Source organism: Lontra canadensis, unplaced genomic scaffold (genome assembly GCF_010015895.1).
Source record: "Lontra canadensis isolate GAN:19392208 unplaced genomic scaffold, GSC_riverotter_1.0 scaffold47, whole genome shotgun sequence".
NCBI lineage: Eukaryota > Metazoa > Chordata > Mammalia > Carnivora > Mustelidae > Lontra > Lontra canadensis.
The window spans coordinates 6,097,402-6,119,978 of record NW_022631041.1 but is presented as its reverse complement, the minus strand read 5'-3'; the positions used below and the strand labels follow the sequence as shown (position 1 = coordinate 6,119,978).

Sequence of the window (22,577 nt, the reverse complement as noted above, 5' to 3'; positions counted from 1 at the left end):
TCCCAGGGTCCTGGGATCGAGCCCCGCATCGGGCTCTCTGCTCTGCAGGGACCTTGCTTCCTCCTCTCTCTCTGCCTGCCTCTCTCTCTGCCTGCCTCTCTCTCTGCCTGCCTCTCTGCCTACTTGTGATCTCTGTCTGTCAAATAAATAAATAAATAAAATCTTTAAAAAAATAAATAAAATAAAATGTCTATTTGTTTTGCCCCATGCACATTTATTCTAAAAATTTATGCAGGAGTGTGTGAAGCCCCTTGCTGTAAATATTTCCATCACCTTAAAAAAAAAATTTCCATCACCTTGCTCTTTTTACAGAAATTCAGAAATACTTTAAGTGTGCAAAAATGAGGTATTATCTGCTAAATCAGCACAATTTAGAAGGCTATCTGATGGTAGGAAAGTATAAATACCATCTTAGGTAGAAAAACTAGGTAAAGAGAAGGAGATGTGAAACGCTACTACACATACATCCTAAAACAAGGACGTGAACAATATACATCAAAATGTTAATAGTTGGTTTCTTCAAATTGTAGAATTATAAATGATTTTAATTCCTTCCATGTGCTTTTCTGTATTTTCCAAAGTTTTTATGATGCCCAATGTAGATTTTATAATTAAATACAATCCCATAAAACTATAAATATGATTTGCTTAAAGGACTAATTTCTTAAGGCCCTTCTTTAAGACATACGTGTTGCAATCAGTTAACAACCTTATGTGACCTGAACAAAGTACATTAGCTAGCTGGTACAGAGTTGAACTGTATCCATCTGCTTAAGTTAGTATCCAGTATATTCTACTATGCAACAGGTAGATGGTACAGAGAATGTGTATATTTTGATGAACCAGGTTAAGAATAGTAGAAGAATCCTTGCTTCTTGGCCAAGACTTAGGAGGCACTACAATGGAAGGTGATGAATGGGTTCTTAAGGTAAAGCACCACACACAACATATTAGAAATCTGTTTGCTGATCTCCCACTAATCCAAGACAGGTCCCATGCTCTTTATTGCTCCTCTAAAGCCACAAAAAAGCTATTTGGGGGGATCATCTCATTCATAATATGAGCAGAAAAACACACATCAATCATACAGAAAATGGCCTTGGAAGAAGATGTTCAGAGATAATCAGTCCTTCTCAAGACCTGAAAACCATAAAGGCATGGATCCTAAATCAAGTGAAGGCCTATGCTCATCTGAAGGCTCAAGTCCATAATTAAGTGAGGAGAATGAAAGGAACAGTGTAGGGAATTAAAGATTCTCCATGGAGGTATAGATAAGAATGTGGCCTTTACTTTGCCTTCCTACCAACCTTTCTTGGCCCAACCCACCCCAGACTGAGTTGGTCCCATGGACCCGGATGGCTCCTGGTAGCCAGGGAGCAAGCATTAGGAAAACTACAACAGAAGTTCAACAAAAAGAGGAATCCATCAAAATCCTAGAGAAGAACACAGGCAGTAAACTTTGACATGAGGCATAGCAACTTCTACCAAGATATGTCTCCTGACGCAAGGGAAACAACAACAAAAATAAACTATTGGGACTTGATCAAAATAAAATGCTTCTGCTCAGAGAAGAAAACAATCAACAAAACTAAAAGGCAACCTATGGAATGAAAGAAGCTATTTGCAAATGTCATATCTGATAAAGGGTTAGTATTTAAACTCTATAATAAACTTTTTTTTTAAGGTTTTATTTATCTGAGAGACAGAAAAAGAGAGCGAGCATGCAGGCAGGGGTGAGGGGTGGAGGGAGAGGGAAAAAGAGAAGCGGACTCCCCACTGAGCAGGAAGCCCAATGCAGAGCTCTGCAGAGCTCTATGCAGGGCTCAGGACCCTGAGATCATGACCTGAGCCAAGATCAAGAGTCTGATGCTCAACCAACTGAGCCCCCCCAGGCGCCCCCAAGAAACAGACTCTTAACTATAGGGAACAAACTGAGAGTTGCTGGAGGGGAGGTGGGCGGGGGGGGAGGTTAAGTGAGTGATGGGTATAAAAGAGGACACTTGTGATGAGCCCTGGGTATTGTATGTAAGTGATGAATCACTAAATTCTACATCTGAAACTAATATTACATGTATGCTAACTGACTGAAATGTAAATAAAAAGTTGGGGAAAAAAATAACATGTAAATTTAAAAAATAGAGGAAAAAAAAGTGAACCACGAAGCTGCTATTTCGAAGAATGTTGCCCAAAAGGTTAAAATGTAGTTATACCAAAATATAGAAGCAGGCCCTGAAAGAACATCAAATTAACTGACACTTCCAGTAGCCTGATTCTGTACTGTGAGATCTTAAAAAGGAAACTATGATAAATGAGAAAGAAAATGAAACAATTCTATTGACCATCCTATCTCGCTATGATAAAGAATAATGTAATACATTTTTTGTATTCATAAATTTATAAATTTATTCATAAAGTTATTAAAATAAATTGTATTCATAAAGTTGCTAAAATAAATCCTGCTTTGAGTCATGTGGAGATGAAAAATTCAACTGAAATTTTATGACCAACAACCAGAAATCTGCTTCGGTCTTGTACTTTCCTTTTCAGGCATGCATATCATGTGTCCTGAGAACAACGTCCCACAGGGAAGGAAGGGGAAATTACATAAGCCTACTTTCATTGGGCAATTAGATTTTATGTACCCAAAAATACAGGAACAGAGAAGTGATGGTAGCTCAGGGGTTCTCAGACTTTAGGAGGCAATAGAATCTTCTGGAAAGCTGCAAACACTACCGATGCTTAAGCCCATAGAGTTTCCAGCTCAGGACTTCTAAGATGATCCTCAGGTGATTTCAGTGCACACCCAAACTTGTGACCCATTCATAGATAATTATCATGATAGCTTCTGATTCATAAACACAATGCAGTTCTGGACAACTTACAACAGTCCTCAGGTTGAGTGATGAACAAACTTGACAGGGAAAGATTCGGAAAGACAGGAAAAGATTCAGAAGGCAGGTTTGTACATACCTCAGAAGGTCAATGAGTGGGGGTTATGATACACAAAGAACCTACATACTGGATGCTACAAAGAACCACCATGAACGTTCCTACTTGCTTGTAAGGGAACCAGCCGTAAACAGAGCACATGGCCATATCTCTGATCATACGACAGGAACTTTTTGCCTACTGAGGGGAACAAGAACAAAACTGTTCATGCATTGTTACGGGCTGAATTATATCACCCACCCAAATTCATGTATTGAAGCCGTAACCCCAGCACCTCAGAATGCAAATGTATTTGGAGATAAGGTCTTTAAAGAAGGAACTAATTTAGAAGGGGTTCTTTAGGGGCACCTGGGTGGCTCAGTGGGTTAAAGCCTCTACCTTTGGCTCAGGTCATGATCCCAGGCACCTGGGATCGAGTCCCGCATTGCCGCATCAGGCTCTCTGCTCGGCAGGGAGCCTGCTTCCTCCTCTCTCTCTGCCTGCCTCTCTGCCTACGTGCGATCTCTCTGTCAAGTAAATAAAAATTTTTTTAAAAAGGAGGTCTTTATGTAATCTATATATCATTATACATTAAGCAATACATACACTAAGTAAATTTTGCCTATTTCCAGAAAACAAAACCTTTCCTTTTTTCACAGCAATGTGTTGAAGTATTTTTTACAAGTAGTGAGAAACTTCAGACTTGGAGATACACAGTTCAATGCAAGGCAATGTGCCAATCATTTGAGGTTTATTACCAAAATCAGCTTGTAGATTACAGGAGGGGGACAAATTCAAAAGGATGGAAGGAGCTTCCTTTCCGTACTGAAGACAAAGAAATGTCTTTAGAGACTTTATTCCTCTTTATTTGAGTTCAGGAAGTTTAGGATTCTTGTTTCAATGAGAACTAAAAAAAGAACATATTTAGAGAGAGAGGGAGACATACACATGCACACATAGGCTTTGTATAACATTATCAACTATTAAGGAAACTAAAAATATCCTGCCCCGTGATAGTTCCAAATAAGGACTTTTGAGTAATGACTCCCTTACTTCAATAATGAAGTGTCCATGTTCTGATTTTCAGGTCATATAATCTGTATGTCCTAGGTCCTGATTTTATAGCCATATATTAAGTCTTATAAACATAAAATGATGATTACAAATCAGAATGTGTCTTTATGTCTAAATCCACCACTAGTCCATATAGCATCTTAATGAGCCTGTGTGTGGGGACCATATGACATCATGGTGAATGCTAGAAAGGTGCCCCTTTCTCTGAGTGATACAGCCCTGCACCAGGGCACAGCATCTGGCAAACTGGGCATGGGATGGACTTCCAGTCTCTCTCATCTTTGTGGCGTCTTGTACTGGGCCCAGTTTGCACAGCCCTGTGTGGTTGCCCTTCTTGACCCTCCTGCCCAGTCAGTGGGGCCAGGAAGTCCCATAGGTCCTATGCCGTGGTAAGTCAGCAGTTACCTTCCAGGACACAACATAGGAACACAACGCTTAGCAGGCGACAAGTGTGCTGTCCCAAACAGGTTGATTCAGATTCACAAACAATTTCACTCAAATGAGTAAAACCTGGCATTTGGCTCTACGTCTTGATTTAAAAAATAACACATCTAAGAGGTAAAAATCCTTCTTTGAACTTCTGAAAATTACAGGCTAAAATAGGAGTTCCTAAAAAGACTTATCTTCATACTACTGCAAAGGTTAATTTAAAAGATCAGAAACAGAAGTTGTGTTGGATCCAAAGTACACTGGCAAGAACACATTTAGTGGTTTAATTTTTTGCAGTTCACTCAAAGCATAACATGAGAGTCTGAGGAGTGTTATTTGAGATGGATTCAAATCATATAAGTTTGAAGCTAGAAGAAATAAGAATAAATGTTTCTTCCCCTCTTCACTAAAGCAAAGCCAAGAGTCTTTCCAAAGCATTTTTGGGGAATCTAATTTAAAAGGGCAAATAGTCTCCACTTTTTAATCACACACTCTCTCTCTATGTGTGTGTATATATACACACATTTATACATATATATAAATAATATATAAAATAGGGCACCTGGATGGCTCAGTTGGCTAAGAAACTGCCTTCGGCTCAGGTCGTGATCCCAGAGTACCAGGATCGAGTCCTGCATTGGGATCCCAGTTCCACACGAGTCTGCTTCTCCCTCTGACCTTCTCCTCTCTCATGCTCTCACTGTCTCTCTCTCAAATAAATAAATAAAATCTTTTAGAAAATAATATATAAAAATATATATGACATGTTTTTATTTTGTTATATATTATATATAAAATTACATATTTTATATGATATATAAATATATATAACATATATAAATAAATACATATAAACATATATTTATATATAAAATACATATATAACATATAATGGAACATTATTCAGCTATCAAAAAGAATGAAATCTTGCCATTTGTAACGATATGGATGCAACTAGAGTGTATTATGTATTAACCAAAATAAGTCTGTCAGAGAAAGACAAATACCATATGACTTCATTCATATGTGGAATTTAAGAAACAAAACAGATAAACATATGGGGGGGGAGAGAGAAAGGGAACCAAATCATAAGAGACTCTAAAAGAGAGAAAACAAACTGAGGTCTGATGGAGGGAGGTGTGTGGGGGATGGACTAGATGGGTGATGGGCATTCAGGAGGGCACTTATGATGAGCACTGGGTATTGTATGTAAGCAATGAGTTGCTGAATTCTACTCCTGAAATCAATATTGCACTGCATGCTTACTAACTAGAATTTAAATAAAAATTTGAAAAGAAAAAGAAAGAAAGACATCTTTAATCTTCTAGGAAATAATCCCTGTCTGAGTGCGTTTGAGCTGCTATAACATACCATAAGCAGGTATAAACAGCAGAAAGTTATTTCTTACAGCTCTGGAGGCTGGAAGTCTGAGATCAGGGTGCCAGCATGGTTGGGTCTGTGTCTGGTGGTGGCTAGCTTCCCAGTTTATGAATGGTTGTCTTCTCCCTGTATCCTCACAATGCAGTAGGAACAAGCATGCTCTCTGGGACCTCTTTTATAAAGGTACCATCCCCATTCGTGAGCGCCCACCCTCATGACTTAACTGCTTTCCAAAGACCTGTTGGGGGTTAGGATTTCAACATGTGAATTTTGATGGACCCAAGCATTCAGACCATACTCTTCCCCAATCGAGTTTTATATCTGCAACAATTATTAGCATCTAATAACTCAGGTCTGAATGAACACATGAAAACCTTGGCACCATTAGAACAATTACCTTCTATTTCATAATAATTTCCTCACTTCAAAGTTTCCCCTGCATTCCCTACTACAATGCTTTCATTATTAGAAGCTCTGTTATTCTATCAGACAGGAGGAGTAACTCATTACAACTTGCCAAAAGTCCACAGAATTAAAGTTCACAGATAATTCTCTTATAAAAAAGAGTCACTGTAGTTAGAATTGACCCAACTGTTGAAATGACCAAGCACTGATTCTTGGGAATAGAAATTTTGCAGTCGGGAGCATGGAAGAGGTAACAGAGGAAAGGCTAATGAATGAGCTTGGTAAGGGAGAGAGTAAAGACAATAGAGTTCCAGGGTCAAGGTCTGATCATCTGTATAAGTTTTTCCACTCTTATCTGTATGTGGATTTACAAACAAAACCAGTTGCTGTATTCTACATCTGATTTGGGTTTGTCCCTTGAAAGTGAAACAAATTTATGACTGGAAAATATAGAAGAAATCTTTGTAGAAAAAAAAAAAAACATCGTGGGGAATAAATGTTCAACGCAATATGACTTTGATTAAACTTTCATATTTTACATGTATCCCACAGGGTAGTTTCTTAAAAAGGGGAAATCAATAGAGTAATCAATAGAGTTTTCAAGAATCATTAATGACCTTTTCTTTCCCAACTCATAATTAAGGACCAACCCAAGGAATCTGTAGATATTTTTTCCTGTTCCTCTTTCTCTGAGACAAAGTCCTGTGAGCCACTGATTCTAATCCTGTTGGTTGCTTACTCCTCTTCAATTATTCAAGGAAAAAATTATTATTTCTAACTGAGAATTTTTACATAAATGCAGAATAATCTGTTATCCAATGTCATCACTGCAGGTTTTTCCATGGAATTGACTTTTGCCTAACTGAATCTTCTCCCTTCAAATAGGAAAGGGGTTCACTCATTTTTGCTGGAAATCCTCTTCTAAAACGTATCGATGTACTCCATTCTTTAAAGAGAGGACTTTACATACAGTTTATTGGTGACTCAGACTGTCATTATTAACATCTCTGAACTGTGTGGTGATACACTTTGTTTTCAAATGCTTCTCTTGCCTCAGGGTTAAAATTGCAAACCTTACCTCAGTTATTCCCAGCTATGGATATACCTCTCATTCTCTTCACAGGTTGCAGCAGAAGTCAGTAAGAAATTAGATAAAAGCCAAGAATTTAATCATGGTAAACTGCATGTTGATCAACAACCCTCTGTAATCAAACCTACTAAGTAAAGCAGGGAAGGAAAAACTGGTAGCGGTGACAAACTGAGTGTCTGATTTAAGCCAGTCCCTGTACCAGACAACTGATTGATACACAATCCATCAATAACCTTTGTAATAACTTCGTGAGACAAAATTTTCAATTGACTAATAATTGGATCCCAGAAAATTTAAGTTCTGTATCCAATCCATTCCATTAGTAAGTGAGAAGGCTGGGATCTAAGCCTACATCTGTCCAGATCCTATGTTCATGTTCTGTCCACTCAATCCTGCGCTGAAGCTGTGTGAAGACTTGAGGGTATGTGGTGTACACATTGCTAAGAAGAAACATTTGTCACCACTCTGACATTTCCCTCCCTGTCGACCTCTCTCCCCACTTCCTCCTGCCAAAGAGCAGAGTTGCTTATTTGATTGGTGAATTTCCAAGGAGAAACTGCCCATGATAGCCCAGCCTCTTCTTCCCTCTTCCTTTTGAAAGGTGGCTTACCACTGAGAACCCATGTTCTCCTCCACTGTGCTCCTGGGTGGGAGTGGAGAGGTCAGCTGATGGGGAGGGTACATCCATCTAACTTGAGGTTCAGGGACATAAAGCACAGTTCCCCATCAATGAAGCCACTTCCTTCAACCTTGTCTTTATTGGTGACAAAGGTAACAGTTTGGCCTCTATTTTTTCCTTCTATTTCAATGGGAATAGAAATCAGATGGGTAAGGGAAAGTTATTTATTGGTTCTCTTTTCAATCAACCCAATAATTACATCAGAGAAGCAGAAAGACTAGTGATTATCTTGCATCCATGCCTTAATTCTAAAGATGAAGAAAGAGAAGTTCATTATATTTAAGCACCCTACAAATAATGGTAAATGGATGGCTATTCGAAGGGAAAAATTCTTACGGAAGAGACATTTCCACTTATAGCAAAAAGATACTAATATATGTAAAGCATTTTCATAAACCTGGTATATATTAGAACTTTAATAGAGGAACCTTGATAAGTAATTGCTATTAATTTTACTTTTTTGGCACCTCATAGTTTCCGAACTATAAAAACATCAAATTGTTAGATTATTTCCATAATGTGATGACCATCAATTCACATCCTATTTTCTTGACCTGGCCTCCCAAGTGCCCCCATTCTTCCTCCCCAGATTTGTACATACTCTTCTGGAGAAGTTTGAAAGAAAAATTCACTACACATTCTTCGCAGTTCTTCCCCTCAAGAGGTATAGACTGTTTTCCAACTCCTTGAATTGGAGTGTGGCCAGGGGACTTGCTTTGGCCAATGGGACATCACCTAATATGATGATGTGAGAAAAAAAGTGATAATGCGAGCGTCTTGGAAGGCACTGTGCAAGAGGGCTTAGCACAGGGAGCCCCAGCACAACACAGCAGAAACTAACTGATCCAGAAACTGCTGCTAGAAGTAGAATGCTGCAAAACCTGAAACATTCAGCCATGACTTTGAGACCAGAGAACAGGTGAAAAGCAGTGAGGTAGCTATGAGCAAAAACTGGGAAAATGGCATGCAAAATGTGAGTGGAGGTGGAAAAAGTGATGAGGAAACTATGCAGCAGTTGGGGGAAAGGGAAACCGTATTATGTAACAGCAAGACAGTGTCTTGAAAATGCCCACAGTGAAGGCTGGATCCAGCTGCGGAGGTCTCCAGGCAGAAGGCGGAAAGTGTTCGTTGAGTGCTTCTAGCTGCATATAAGGTTCTGCAAGAGAGAGGTGTGCTAAAACCTGAGTGATCTAGTTCATAAGCATTATGCAGAGAAGATAGGGAAGAGCCAGAATGTGCAAGATTGGAAAATAGAACTGTTTACCTTCAATCTCCTCAGTTGGAAGAAAATATTTTCATAGGAAAAAAAAAATGGCCTCAGTGTAAAGACCTTGGTAACATTTAATGTGGTGCCTCATAGACCTTCTCAGCAGGGCAAAAGGGGCTCTGAAACACCTAAACATGTGATCTCATGGCAGCGTGACATTTGGCCCGAAGTAGAGGTCTGTCTTGAAAAAAAATGTGGATGTGAGTTTTAGGGGCAGGGGTTCTATGGGATTCTTAGGAAATCCACAAGGTTTTAAAGAGAATTTTCCTCATAAGCACAAAGGCAAGACAGAAATTATTCAGAGGAAAAGAGGTCTCTGGGTGCCTGCTTTCCTATGAGCAGGAAGTAGGCTAAAGAAGCTATTTGGAAGTAGAAATAAGTCATTTCTTACAGGAAAAGAGGAATGTTTCAGAAGGTGGAGCCAGGAGCAGTGGAGAAATAGGAACCTGTGAACCAGTCCTGAGACACAGAACTGGGTCCTAATCAATCACCCCCTGGCCCAGGAGCGGGGGTACCAGCAACACAGACCTGGACAGAATTGCCATGGAACCGTGATAGTTACTTATAACCTGTTAATGTGTTTTTATTTTAATAGGTTATGTCTTTTGGTTGTCCTTTCCCTATTTCATAATTCTATGTTGGGTGTGGAAGGGGAGATAACTGTTTTTTTTTTTTTTCATTGTTCTTTGTCTTAGGATCAAGAACATCCACATGCAAAGAGCTAGGTCTGAGGAGTCCCAGAAGTGTCCAGAAGGGATACAGATCCTGGAGGAGCCTCTGGACTTAGAAGCTGATTTCATAATGAGACTCCTGGGAATCCCAGGATGGAGGGGAATATGGCAGAAATGTGAATACACTTTGCGGGAGGCAGACTATACTGCACAAAAATGGCCACAGATTCTCAGCTGTAACTCTGAGCAAGAAGTTGTGTCAATTTCTCCCCGCTTTGAATCTGGGCTTGGCTGGGAAACTTGCTTTGACCAAGAAGACAATAGAAATCAGGATGCAAGCAGAGGCTTGAGGAGCACAGTGCATTGGGGCAAGTCCTCTCTTACTGCTGCAAACTCTGAAACCATGACATGGAGGCTCAAGTTAAGCCTCCTGGAGGGTTAGGACCACATGGAGACAGAGGCAGCCCTCAGGTTACCCACCATTGCAGTATGACTGAGTTCAGTTGAGCCAAGTAGAAGAAACACCCAGTACTTGCTTTCCACCACATACCATTGTAGAAGCTTTACATGAATTACCTAATTTAATCCTCATACCTGTGAGAAATAAGAGTATGATTTGGGGGGGTAGCTTGTTATGCTGACAAAGCTGACTGACATTTCCCTCTTTAGGTTTCTCTGTACCCTATAGTAAGTATCCTTCTTTAAAGAGGAACTGAGGGGCGCCTGGGTGGCTCAGTGGGTTAAGCTTCTGCCTTCGGCTCAGGTCATGATCTCAGGGTCCTGGGATCGAGCCCCGCATGGGGCTCTCTGCTTGGTGGAGAGCCTGCTTCCCCCTCTCTCTCCGTCTGCCTGCTGCCTACTTGTGATCTCTGTCAAATAAATAAATAAAATCTTTAAAAAAAAAAAAAAGAGGAACTGAGAGAACGACACGAATCATGGATAAATCATAATTTTTTTAAAGTAAATGCTCAGGCATTTAGAATGAAAATTTTTTGCTTGTGATTTAAAAACACAAACATAGGGTGCCTGGGTCTCAGTGGGTTGGGCCTCTGCCTTCAGTTCGGGTCATGATCGCAGGGTCCTGGGATCGAGTCCCGCATTGGGCTCTCTGCTTGGCAGGGAGCCTGCTTCCCCCTCTCTCTCTGCCTGCCTCTCTGCCTACTTGTGATCTCTCTCTCAAAGACAATTATCATATGATCTCACTGATATGTGGAATTTAAGAAACAAGGCAGATGATCATAGGAAAAGAAAAGAAAAGATGAAACAAGATGAAACCAGAGAGGGAGACAAACAATAAGAGACTCTTAATTTTAGGAAACAAACTGAGGGCTGCTGGAAGGGTTGGGGGATGGGGTAACCGGGTGATGGGCATTAAGGAGGGCACGTGATGTAATGAACACTGGGTATTATGTAAGACTGGTGAATCACAGACCTGTACCCCTGAAACAAATAATACATTAATTGAATTTAAATTTTAAAAATAAAAATTTTTAAAAAATAAAGTAATAAAAGTGATTTTTGGGAGGAAAGTAAACACACACACACACACACACACACACACACACACAGAAGCAGTGTGTACCAAAAGACTGTCGTAATGCTGCAGGTTACCTACTTGATGATCATGACTCCGTTACATCCTTGGATTTTAATGCAGTGTGCATTTATAATATCCCGTTTATATTGTATGCAAACATTAATATGAAGCATACACAAAAAAGGAGTATGTGTTTCTTAGCATGTCTGAGGATAGCCTTCCTTTCCTTTTGAAGATTGTGGTCATAATCAGAGTAAAGAGAGGAAAAAAAAAAAAAGATGCTAAAAAAAGATTATCTCAAACACAAGCAGCCTCCACAAGAAAGGCCAGAAACTGTTTAGTAATGCAGCGTGCTAAGTAAGCGTTCTTGAGTGGTGGGGACAGGACAGCACAAAGACACAGCACTTTTAACCTTGATTGAGTTTCAGTCTGATAAGAGGTTCTGAGAACTTGAAAAGCCAGTTTTGAAATGGAGGTGGACGGTTTTAAGTGTATCATAAGTCTATCATTCAGATCGCCAAAATAAAGAACACTGGGCAGACAAAATGCAACTTCCAAACATGACTCCACTGCCATATTCCACACCTTCCTCTGTCATCCAGGACTGGGCCGGAGATGTTTCCTGCTATCATACTAAAAAAGCATAAAAATTAGAAGGATGTGAACTAGGTTTTGAAGAAACAGCAGAAATTGATTATGGCCCTATTGACCTCTCAGGGTGTTAAAGGCAATCAGGATACTTCTTTTCAGGGTTGTAGAATCTGCTTCAGATTCTGCATATGCTCAGGGAAATGTTAGGAGAGTGGCTAAGTTTTGGGCCAGCTTTGCCACCACTGGGTATAGCCTGGACTGCTTCACTTTCAGGGTTCCCAGGAGTAAGAGAGGGCAATGCCTAATAGATGAGTGCTTTTTAAACCTCTGCTATGTCACGTTTCTTCCCCAAGTATAAATGCCTTCTGGGATGGTGTTGAGAATGATAGATGGTATTGAGACGGTAGAGAGAATGAAATGAGATAATCCACCTACGGGTCTTCAAAGAGTGCCTGGCAGAGTAAGCTCTCTTATACCCTGTTATTGCTTCCTCATGATTTTTAATTCACTCAAAAAAAAAAAAAAAGAAAAACAAAAACAAAAACAAACAAGGGATATTCAGCAACTATTCGCATAAACAGTGCATTTGCTAATATACCACCAACAATTTATTACCCATCTCACCCATATTTGGGGGTTTAAATAATTTTTGTTTCAATTTCTTCATTGTAAAATCCCTTTTTTTCTGAGTACAAAAGCAACACAGGATCTTTTTTATTTTTATTTATTTAAAAGATTTTATTTATTTGTCAGAGAGAGAGAGAGCACAAGGAGGGGGAACAGCAGCCAGAGGGAGAAGCAGGCTCTCACCTGAGCAGGGAGCCTGAGGCGGGGCTGGATCCCATAACTCTGGGATCCTGACCTGAGCCAAAGGCAGACACTTAATCGACTGAGCCACGCAAGTGTCCCAACACATGCTCTTTTTTAAAGAAGAAAGAGGAGGAAGAGGAATCAAATCATACAGAATTGTTTTATATAGAGAGTAAAACTTTCACATCATCTAATACTACTATTTATAATAACTATATAAGACAATCAATACAGACTCTTTTCTATCTTATAAGGTTGTGAATACTTAAGAGACCACAGTCAGAACTGATCCTGGCACTGCGAAATATAGAATTGTTCCACAGTAAACCACAGGAGTTGTCTGGGGTTTCTTCCAGCCAGAGGCCTGACAGAGAGCCCCTCAGGGAGACAGGCCTAGAGGGCATATCCCACTGTACTTTCTACCATGAACATTTATATGCAGGTGAAATCGGGAACAATGAAAACAACTTGTAAAAAAGAAGGAAGTTCTAAAAAGGAAGAGAATCCTTCACTTTTGCTTTCATATTTAAGAATCTCAAAATGGTGACCCCAATTCCACATATCCCAGAGATGGCAGAAGAGCTTTAAGATGCTACGTCCGTCTGAGGACTGCTATCTTCAAGATTCAGTGTTTATAAAATCAGTGACCAGGTTTTCTTTGGGGAGCAGATTAACCATTTTAGTTCAGGAAACATCCACTGAGGAGTTCCCTCATACAGGTCTCATGAAGGTAAGCCCTATTCCCCACTCCACTAGTAAAGTTTTCTTGTTAGTAGTGGTGGGCTCTGTTTTGCTTTCCAGTTACATACAGGACCACGGAGGGAAGAAACCTTGCCCCTCAGTTAGCTGACGTGAGTCTTGAAAGCAAATGTGGTATAGGAGAGAGGGCGCTCAGCTAACCGCCAGAGCACTTATCCCTACTTCCATCTCCAGCTGTATAAAGTTGAGCAAAAGTTCTCAGGACTTGGAATGGCAGGTTCCTCACCTGTAAAATGGTAATGACACCACCTATCTCATAAGGGTCTTTTTAGGGGAAGATGGGTATGGAGGAGATCATTAAATGATGTAAGTAATGCATGTAAAAGCACTCCATATATCTTACGGTATTTTACAAACATGGATTAGGGGTTATTTTGTACACTGTCACCCATAATCAGTTCACTAGGTAATTTATTCAAAATATTACAAGGACTACCACTTAAGAAACATGTACAGACCATATGATCTAAAATGATCCTCTAACACCATACAACTATTCTATTACCAGTTTCTACATTATTAAATTACTCAGAGGACAGAATATTAATGGCCTATATTCACTCTGAAGCACAACAAAGTATGGGTTGGATGTTTTTTATTTACTGTATGAAGCAGGGCCAAGGAAACAAACTCTTCTATAATGAAAACTTCTTTTTCAAAGTGAGTATCTCTGATTATGACTGTCAAAAAAGATAAACAATAGCTCCTTGTAAAATAAAAGTAACAAACTTAAAAGCAGGAGCTGACCAATTTTCTTACACATTTACCCCAATATAAACCGTCCCACATAGCAGTTGTGCCGTTTAGTGCTATGTAGAATCAACACCTTCAGGTGTTGAAAAGTAATCTTATAAACGTTTTAATATTAACAGAATTACAATTTCCCTTATGTGGGTGATTCTATTTTGGATAAAAGGGAAGTTGCATCTTTATAGTGGTATTGGTAACATTCATAATTGGAATCAATAGATAAATTCCTGTCAGTCAGTCACCTGGGAGGCTCCGTTGGTTAAGTATCTGCCTTCAGCTCAGGTCATGATCCCAGGGTCCTGGGATGGAGCCCTTCATCAGGCGTCCTGCTCAGCGGGGAGTCCGTTTCTCCCTCTCCCTGCTACTCCCCTTGTTTGTGCTCTCTCTCTCTCACCTGCTCTCTCTCAGATAAATAAAAATCTTTTTAAAAATTCCAATCTGTCCAAAGTTGCAGAAAAGTCTCCAGCTAAAGAATAATTTTATCTATTCCCCCATGTACAGATTGTCAAAACCCTATAGATTAATTCCAACAACCGTAAAATGCATATAATTTTAAATACCATAACTTTCTATTGAGTGTTTATTAGATTTTGGCATTATATTAAAATATCTCAATTTTATTAGCTAAAATATATATGACAGCATAGAAATTATGGCATGTTAGGTTTATTTTATTTCTATAAACCAAGTTGGGCACCCTGTTAACTAACTTTTAAGTAACACTCATAAAATAAGCTATGGGATTGCTGTTCCTGTGCACATCCATCAGGACACATGTGTTTGCGTGGGCTACTATGAGAAAGACTTATGTGTTTATTCAACAGATATTTAGTGAGTACCTGCCGTATGCCAGGCAATGTAAGAGGATAAGACTAGCTCAATGAGCAAAAAAGATGTGGTCTCAGTCCTTTCAAAGTATTTTTTAAATAAGTAACAACAACAACAAAAAGCTTATAGAAAGCAATTTTAAAGAAAAAAATGAAAATTCAGAAATGTGAAATAGGTTTCTGATATATTTAAAGTACAGACAGAGCTGAAACCAAAACCAACATATGCAACTTCCTGATTTTCGACACTCTTAAAGACAGAACTATGAAGATAATGAGGGAGATACATCTTCGGTTTTCTGTAATGCCCAAAAGTTAATGGTGTAATGCCCAAAAGTTTCTTAGTTTCAATAACTCGTGTCAACTATGACACAAAGATATAATAGTTTAGTATTTAAAAGAGGAAGCAAAGTCTAATAAACCTGCATTGAACTCCCAGCTCTGAGCAAACTGGAAAAACACTTACCAACCTCAAGGGGTGCTCAGTAAGGTGCCTGACCCACAGGGAGTGAATTTTCAACAAATGTAGTACTTAACGGTTTTACTCCTCATGGTAAACATACACACTTTCCATGAACATCAACAGAAAATTTGTAAATGATGTTGAGTTGTTTGGTCTTTACTTACTGTCCTCCCTCTATCTTGGCCTAAAGAAACTCCACTATGGCCATTTTATCCTGCCCTCCTTTTAGACATGCCCTTCAATCAGAGATGACCCTCCCTCCTCCCCATCCCTCAGGCAAATCCAAACTTGTCCACTGAAACATCCCAGTCCTATGTTCCTGTCTCTACTTTTTAAGGCAATAATAGTTATTTTGATGAAAAATCTGTTCTTACATGGTGCCTTAATTTACCACTCATTCTAGAAAACACATTTGTATTTTTAAAGATAACCTCTATATTCTGGATGAAATGTAAATTGAAGAGTATTCCTGCTCCCTTCCAAATTCCTACTAAAAGAACTTTCTCAAAGGCATACACCAACAGGGAGAAAGAGCAGAGAGAAGAGAGCAACAATAAAATTCTGGAAGTTGTAGAGCAAGTGGACGAGGGATAACCAACCTAGCAGATATTTTAAAAATTGAATCCTAAGCTAACAGTGGAGAAGCCCAAGAAACAACCATGAGATAAATACCTGCGAATCAGAATTAAAGGCTGAATACCTATGAAAAAGGAGGTGATGACGGAGTAAAAACTGAGTTTGGTTAAGTCTTTTTAAGAAGGGGAAGGATCCCTCATCCCTCATCCCATCTTGGCAGGAGAGTACAGGCTAGACTCTGAATCTATACCAGGGGAAAGCTACTTATCTGAAGAGAGGAGAAGGAGGAGAATGTTTTTTTTTTTTATATGAAATGTGGCCCTCCAAGCCCTCTTCCTGCACCTACTGTGAAGCACAGTAGGTGCTTCAGAGACCCATATTCTCCAGGCAGAAGAATGAGAGATCTTTTCTATAAAGTGCAAAGGAAGAAATAAAGAGGTTTGAAATAATAAGCAGAATTGGGATGCCTGGGTGTCTCCGTGGATTAAGCATCTGCCTTCCACTCAGGTCATAATCTCAGGGTCCAGAGATCCAGCCATATGGGGATCCCTGCTTAGCGGAGATTCTGCTTCTCCTTCTGCCTCTGTCCCTCCCCCAGCTCGTCCTCTCTCTCTGTCTTCAATCTCTCTCTCTCTCAAATAAATAAAATATTTTAAAAAATAATAATAATAAAGAGAAGAATTTGGAGGTCCAGTACTTTAAATTCAAATTCTGAATAACAAGAATTTCAGAGAGAAGACATCATATGGTGGTGAGTGGTGGGTACAGAATCAGATCACCTACAAAGCATCAAGGGTCAAGACACTTTGGACTTCTAAACGACACTAATGGAAACTAAAAAAAAAAAAATAATAATGGAACAATACCTTTAAACTTTTGAGGAAAATGTATTTTCAACCCAGAGTTCTAAGCTCAGTAAAACCGTCAATCAAATATGAAGTAGAATAAAAACATGTTCAGATAGACAAATTCTCAAAAAAAAAAAAAAAAAGTTCCTATGTTCTTTCTCGGAAGAGACTGGGGAATGCATTCCAACAAAACATGGAAGTGAAGCAAAAAAGACACAGACTATAGAATCCTAGCCTGAAATCCAACAGAGGAGAGGCAGAGAGCAGTCCAGGACAACAGCCAAGGGAAACTCCAAGATGAGAGCTTGACTTGATTGGAAAGACCATCTGTCTAGATTAGGTGAATAGGTTACATGAGAGATTTCTTCAGAAAGATGAAACTCAGGAACGCCTGGGTGACTCAGTGGGTTAAAGCCTCTGCCTTCAGCTCAGGTCATCATCTCAGGGTCCTGGGATCGAGTTCCGCATGGGGCTCTCTGCTCAGCAGGGAGCCTGCTTCCTCCTCTCTCTCTGCCTGCCTCTCTGCCTACTTGTGATCTCTGTCTGTCAAATAAATAAATAAAATCTTAAAAAAAGAAAGAAAGAAAGAAAGATGAAACTCAGAATTACTGATGGGTCAAAATTTCTTGGGAGGAGATTTAGACAATTTGGGATTGAATAGGTTGTAAGTGTAAATAAAACTAAACAACAACGACAGCAACAAGTCAAGACAATTAACCTCCAGGAAAGCAAAAACAGATTACGTAGTTAGAGGAGAGTAATCCTGATATAAAACATGGCTCTCCTGTGATTAGCATGTTCATAATCCTAAGCATAGAACTATTAAATACTGATCTAACTCAAATTGGGATTCTGCTGTATCGGGACGATTGGATGAAGGAACAAGAGAGGTGCATGTCTCTGGCAGTGAGGGCTAAAATGAACTAAATCATCATCTTCTGTACAGGGAAATCAACAGATAATGCCCAAAATGGAAAAATCAAAAAATAGTAATAGAAGCATGTTATTTAGAGATATAAATATAGATACCAAAAGAATTAGTAAACATAGTAAACACAATAAAGAAAAGGTAGAGCAAACATATTTGCCTTGGGGGAGAGGGACATGAAACAGAAAGGGACTGATTTTTTTTTCCTTTTTCTTAAGATTTTATTTATTTATTTGACAGAGAGAGAGAGCACAATCAGGGGGAGCAGCAGGCAGAGTGAGAGGGAGAAAACGCTGTCCGCTGAGCAGGGAGCTGACATGGGGCTCAATTCCAGGACCCTGGGATCATGTCCCGAGCCAAAGACAGATGCTTAACTTACTGAGCCACCCAGACGCCCCTGACCTTTTTCATTAGACTTTCATTGTTCATTAGTTTTATAGAACTAGTTGACTCTTTAATTATGTAGCTATGTTTGATAAAATTTAAAACTAGAGAAAGAAAAGAAAGGAAAGCAAGGAAGGGAGAGAGAGTGGGGGTGGTGAGAGAGAGAAGCAAGCAGGAAAAAAGAACAAACTAGGCTTTCTGTAAATCCAAAATGCTAGCTAAAAGGGCAAGGTTGTAAATTTTGGCTGAGGGGTGACCAGGAGCTCTCCATCCTACCTGCTTATTTCTCTCCCCCTCTCTCACATAACCATCTCTTTACAGAGTCCACTTTTGAATGGATACTTAGACAGATTTATAAATGGAATCTGGAATTCTCACCCAAGTTCATTTTTTGACTGAACTAAACCCATAATTCCTGCCAGGGTTAAAAAAAATTCTAAAAAAGAAAATGATCCTTAAATAAAACTCAAATAATAAATGATTAAAGTTTTTTTATAAATTGAAAAGGAAATAGCACTGGTGAAATGAGGAAAGCCCTAGCAGATATTACCACTTATCATAAGATAATTAAAAGCATAATAATCCTGCAAATGTAAAAATTAAATTAATGGGAGGAGGAATCAAGATGGCGGAGAAGTAGCAGGCTGAGACTACTTCGGGTAGCAGGTGATCAGCTAGATAGCTTATCTAAAGATTGCAAACACCTACAAATCCAACGGGAGATAGAAGAAGAACAACAATTCTAGAAACAGAAAATCAACCACTTTCTGAAAGGTAGGACTGGCGGAGAAGTGAATCCAAAGCGACGGGAAGATAGACCGCTGGGGGGGGGGGCCGCGGGGGGGCGGCTCCCGGCAAGTGGCAGAGCAACGGAGCACAAAATCAGGACTTTTAAAAGTCTGCTTCGCTGAGGGACATCACTCCAGAGGCTTAACCGGGGTGAAGCCCACACGGGGTCAGCGTGCCCTCAGGTCCCACAGGGTCACAGAAGGATCGGGGGTGTCTGAGTGTCGCAGAGCTTACAGGTGTTAGAACGGGGAAGCCGGCTACGGAGACAGAGCCGAGGAGTGACTCTCAGCTCGGGTTTACCTTGAACCAGTCGCAGGCTCGGTTGGCTCGGAGCGCGGCCAGAGACCAGGGTGACGGGAGTAATTGGGCGCTGTTCTCTGAGAGCTCACTGAGGAGTGGGGCCCCGGGCTCTCGGCTCCTCCGGGCCGGAGACTGGGAGGCCGCCATCTTCATTCCCGTCCTCCGGAAACCTACGGAAAGCGCTCAGGGAACAAAAGCTCCCGAAAGCAAACCCGAGCGGATTACTCAGCCCGGCCCCTGGTAAGGGCAGTGCAACTCCGCCTGGGGCAAAGACACTTGAGAATCACTACAACAGGCCCCTCCCCCAGAAGATCAACAAGAAACCCAGCCAGGACCAAGTTCACCTACCAAGGAGTGCAGTTTCAATACCAAGGAGAGCAGCAGAATTCCAGAGGAGGAGAAAGCAAAGCACGGAACTCATGGCTTTCTCCCCCATGATTCTTTAGCCTTGCAGTTAATTTAATTTTTTTTTTCTTTTTCAATTTTTTTCTCTTCTCCTGCTAAACTTTTTTAACTTTTACCCTTTTCTTTTTTAACGTTTTTTAACTAGTTTATCTAATATATATGTATTTTTCCCTTTTTATATTTTTTCTTTTTTATTTGTTTTCTTTTTTTAATTGTTTCCTTTTTTTTTTCCCCTTTCTGAACCTCTTTTTATCCCCTTTCTCCCCCCTCACGATTTGGGATCTCTTCTGATTGGGTTAAAGCATATTTTCCTGGGGTTGTTGCCACCCTTTTAGTATTTTACTTGCTCCTTCATATACTCTTATCTGGACAAAATGACAAGGCGGAAAAATTCACCACAAAAAAAAAAAAAAACAAGAGGCAGTACCGAGGGCTAGGGACCTAATCAATACAGACATTGGTAATATGTCAGATCTAGAGTTCAGAATGACGATTCTTAAGGTTCTAGCCAGGCTCGAAAAAGGCAAGGAAGATATTAGAGAAACCCTCTCGGGAGATATAAAAGCCCTTTCTGGAGAAATAAAAGAACTAAAATCTAACCAAGTTGAAATCAAAAAAGCTATTAATGAGGTGCAATAAAAAATGGAGGCTCTCACTGCTAGGATAAATGAGGCAGAAGAAAGAATTAGTGATATAGAAGACCAAATGACAGAGAATAAAGAAGCTGAGCAAAAGAGGGACAAACAGCTACTGGACCACGAGGGGAGAATTCGAGAGATAAGTGACACCTTAAGACGAAACAACATTAGAATAATTGGGATTCCAGAGAAGAAAGAGAGAGGGGAGCAGAAGGTATATTGGAGAGAATTATTGGAGAGAATTTCCCCAATATGGCAAAGGGAACAAGGATCAAAATTCAGGAGGTTCAGAGAACCCCCCTCAAAATCAATAAGAATAGGTCCACACCCCGTCACCTAATAGTAAAATTTACAAGTCTTAGTGACAAAGAGAAAATCCTGAAAGCAGCCCGGGAAAAGAAGTCTGTAACATACAATGGTAAAAATATTAGATTGGCAGCAGACTTATCCACAGAGACCTGGCAGGCCAGAAAGAGCTAGCATGATATATTCAGAGCACTAAACGAGAAGAACATGCATCCAAGAATACTATATCCAGCTAGGCTATCATTGAAAATAGAAGGAGAGATTAAAAGCTTCCAGGACAAACAAAAACTGAAAGAATTTGCAAACACCAAACCAGCTCTACAGGAAATATTGAAAGGGGTCCTCTAAGCAAAGAGACACCCTAAAAGTAGTAGATCAGAAAGGAATAGAAACAATATACAATAACAGTCACCTTACAGGCAATACAATGGCACTAAATTCATATCTCTCAATAGTTACCCTGAATGTTAATGGGCTAAATGCCCCAATCAAAAGACACAGGGTATGAGAATGGATAAAAAAACAAAACCCAGCTACATGTTGCCTACAAGAAACTCATTTTAAACCCGAAGACACCTCCAGATTTAAAGTGAGGGGGTGGAAAAGAATTTACCATGCTAATGGACATCAGAAGAAAGCAGGAGTAGTAATCCTTATATCAGATCAATTAGATTTTAAATCAAAGACTATGATAAGAGATGAGGAAGGACACTATATCATACTCAAAGGATCTGTCCAACAAGAAGATCTAGCAATTTTAAATACCTATGCCCCTAACGTGGGAGCAGCCAACTATATAAACCAATTAATAACAAAATCAAAGAAACACATCAACAATAATACAATAATAGTAGGGGACTTTAACACTCCCCTCACTGAAATGGACAGATCATCCAAGCAAAAGATCAACAAGGAAATAAAGGCCTTCAATGACACACTGGACCAGATGGACATCACAAATATATTCAGAACATTTCATCCCAAAGCAACAGAATACACATTCTTCTCTAGTGCACATGGAACATTCTCCAGAATAGATCACAGCCTCGGTCATAAATCAGGTCTCAACCAGTATCAAAAGATTGGGATCATTCCCTGCATATTTTCAGACCACAATGCTCTGAAGCTAGAACTCAATCACAAGAGGAAATTTGGAAAGAACCCAAATACATGGAGACTAAACAGCAACCTTCTAAAGAATGAATGGGTCAACCAGGAAATTAAAGAAGAATTGAAAAAAATCATGGAAACAAATGATAATGAAAACACAACGGTTCAAAATCTGTGGGACACAACAACGGCAGTCCTGAGAGGAAAATATATAGTGGTACAAGCCTTTCTCAAGAAACAAGAAAGGTCTCAGGTACACAACCTAACCCAACACCTAAAGGAGCTGGAGAAAGAACAAGAAAAAACCCTAAACCCAGCAGGAGAAGAGAAATCCTAAAGATTAGAGCAGAAATCAGTGAAATAGAAACAAACAAAAAAAACCCAATAGAACAAATCAACGAAACTAGGAGGTGGTTCTTTGAAAGAATTAATAAGATTGATAAACCCCTGGCCAGACTTCTCAAAAAGCAAAGAGAAAGGACCCAAATAAATAAAATCATGAATGAAAGAGGAGAGATCACAACTAACACCAAAGAAATACAGACAATTATAAGAACATACTATGAGCAACTCTACGCCAACAAATTTGACAATCTGGAAGAAATGGATGCAATCCTAGAGACATATAAACTA

At 39.7% G+C, this 22,577-nt stretch overlaps 1 protein-coding gene across 3 annotated transcripts in view; it reads right to left on the bottom strand.

Moving 5' to 3' along the window:
• Positions 1-22,577, bottom strand: part of STX11 (syntaxin 11) — a 52,024-nt gene that overhangs the window by 4,351 nt on the left and 25,096 nt on the right. The window contains exon 1 of one of the 3 annotated variants that reach the window (XM_032873110.1): positions 7,917-7,935. The exons of the other annotated variants lie outside the window; for them this stretch is intronic. The gene's annotated coding sequence lies outside the window, so the exon portion shown is untranslated. Of the gene's footprint in view, positions 1-7,916; positions 7,936-22,577 lie in introns of those variants that run through there. 3 annotated transcript variants of the gene reach the window in all.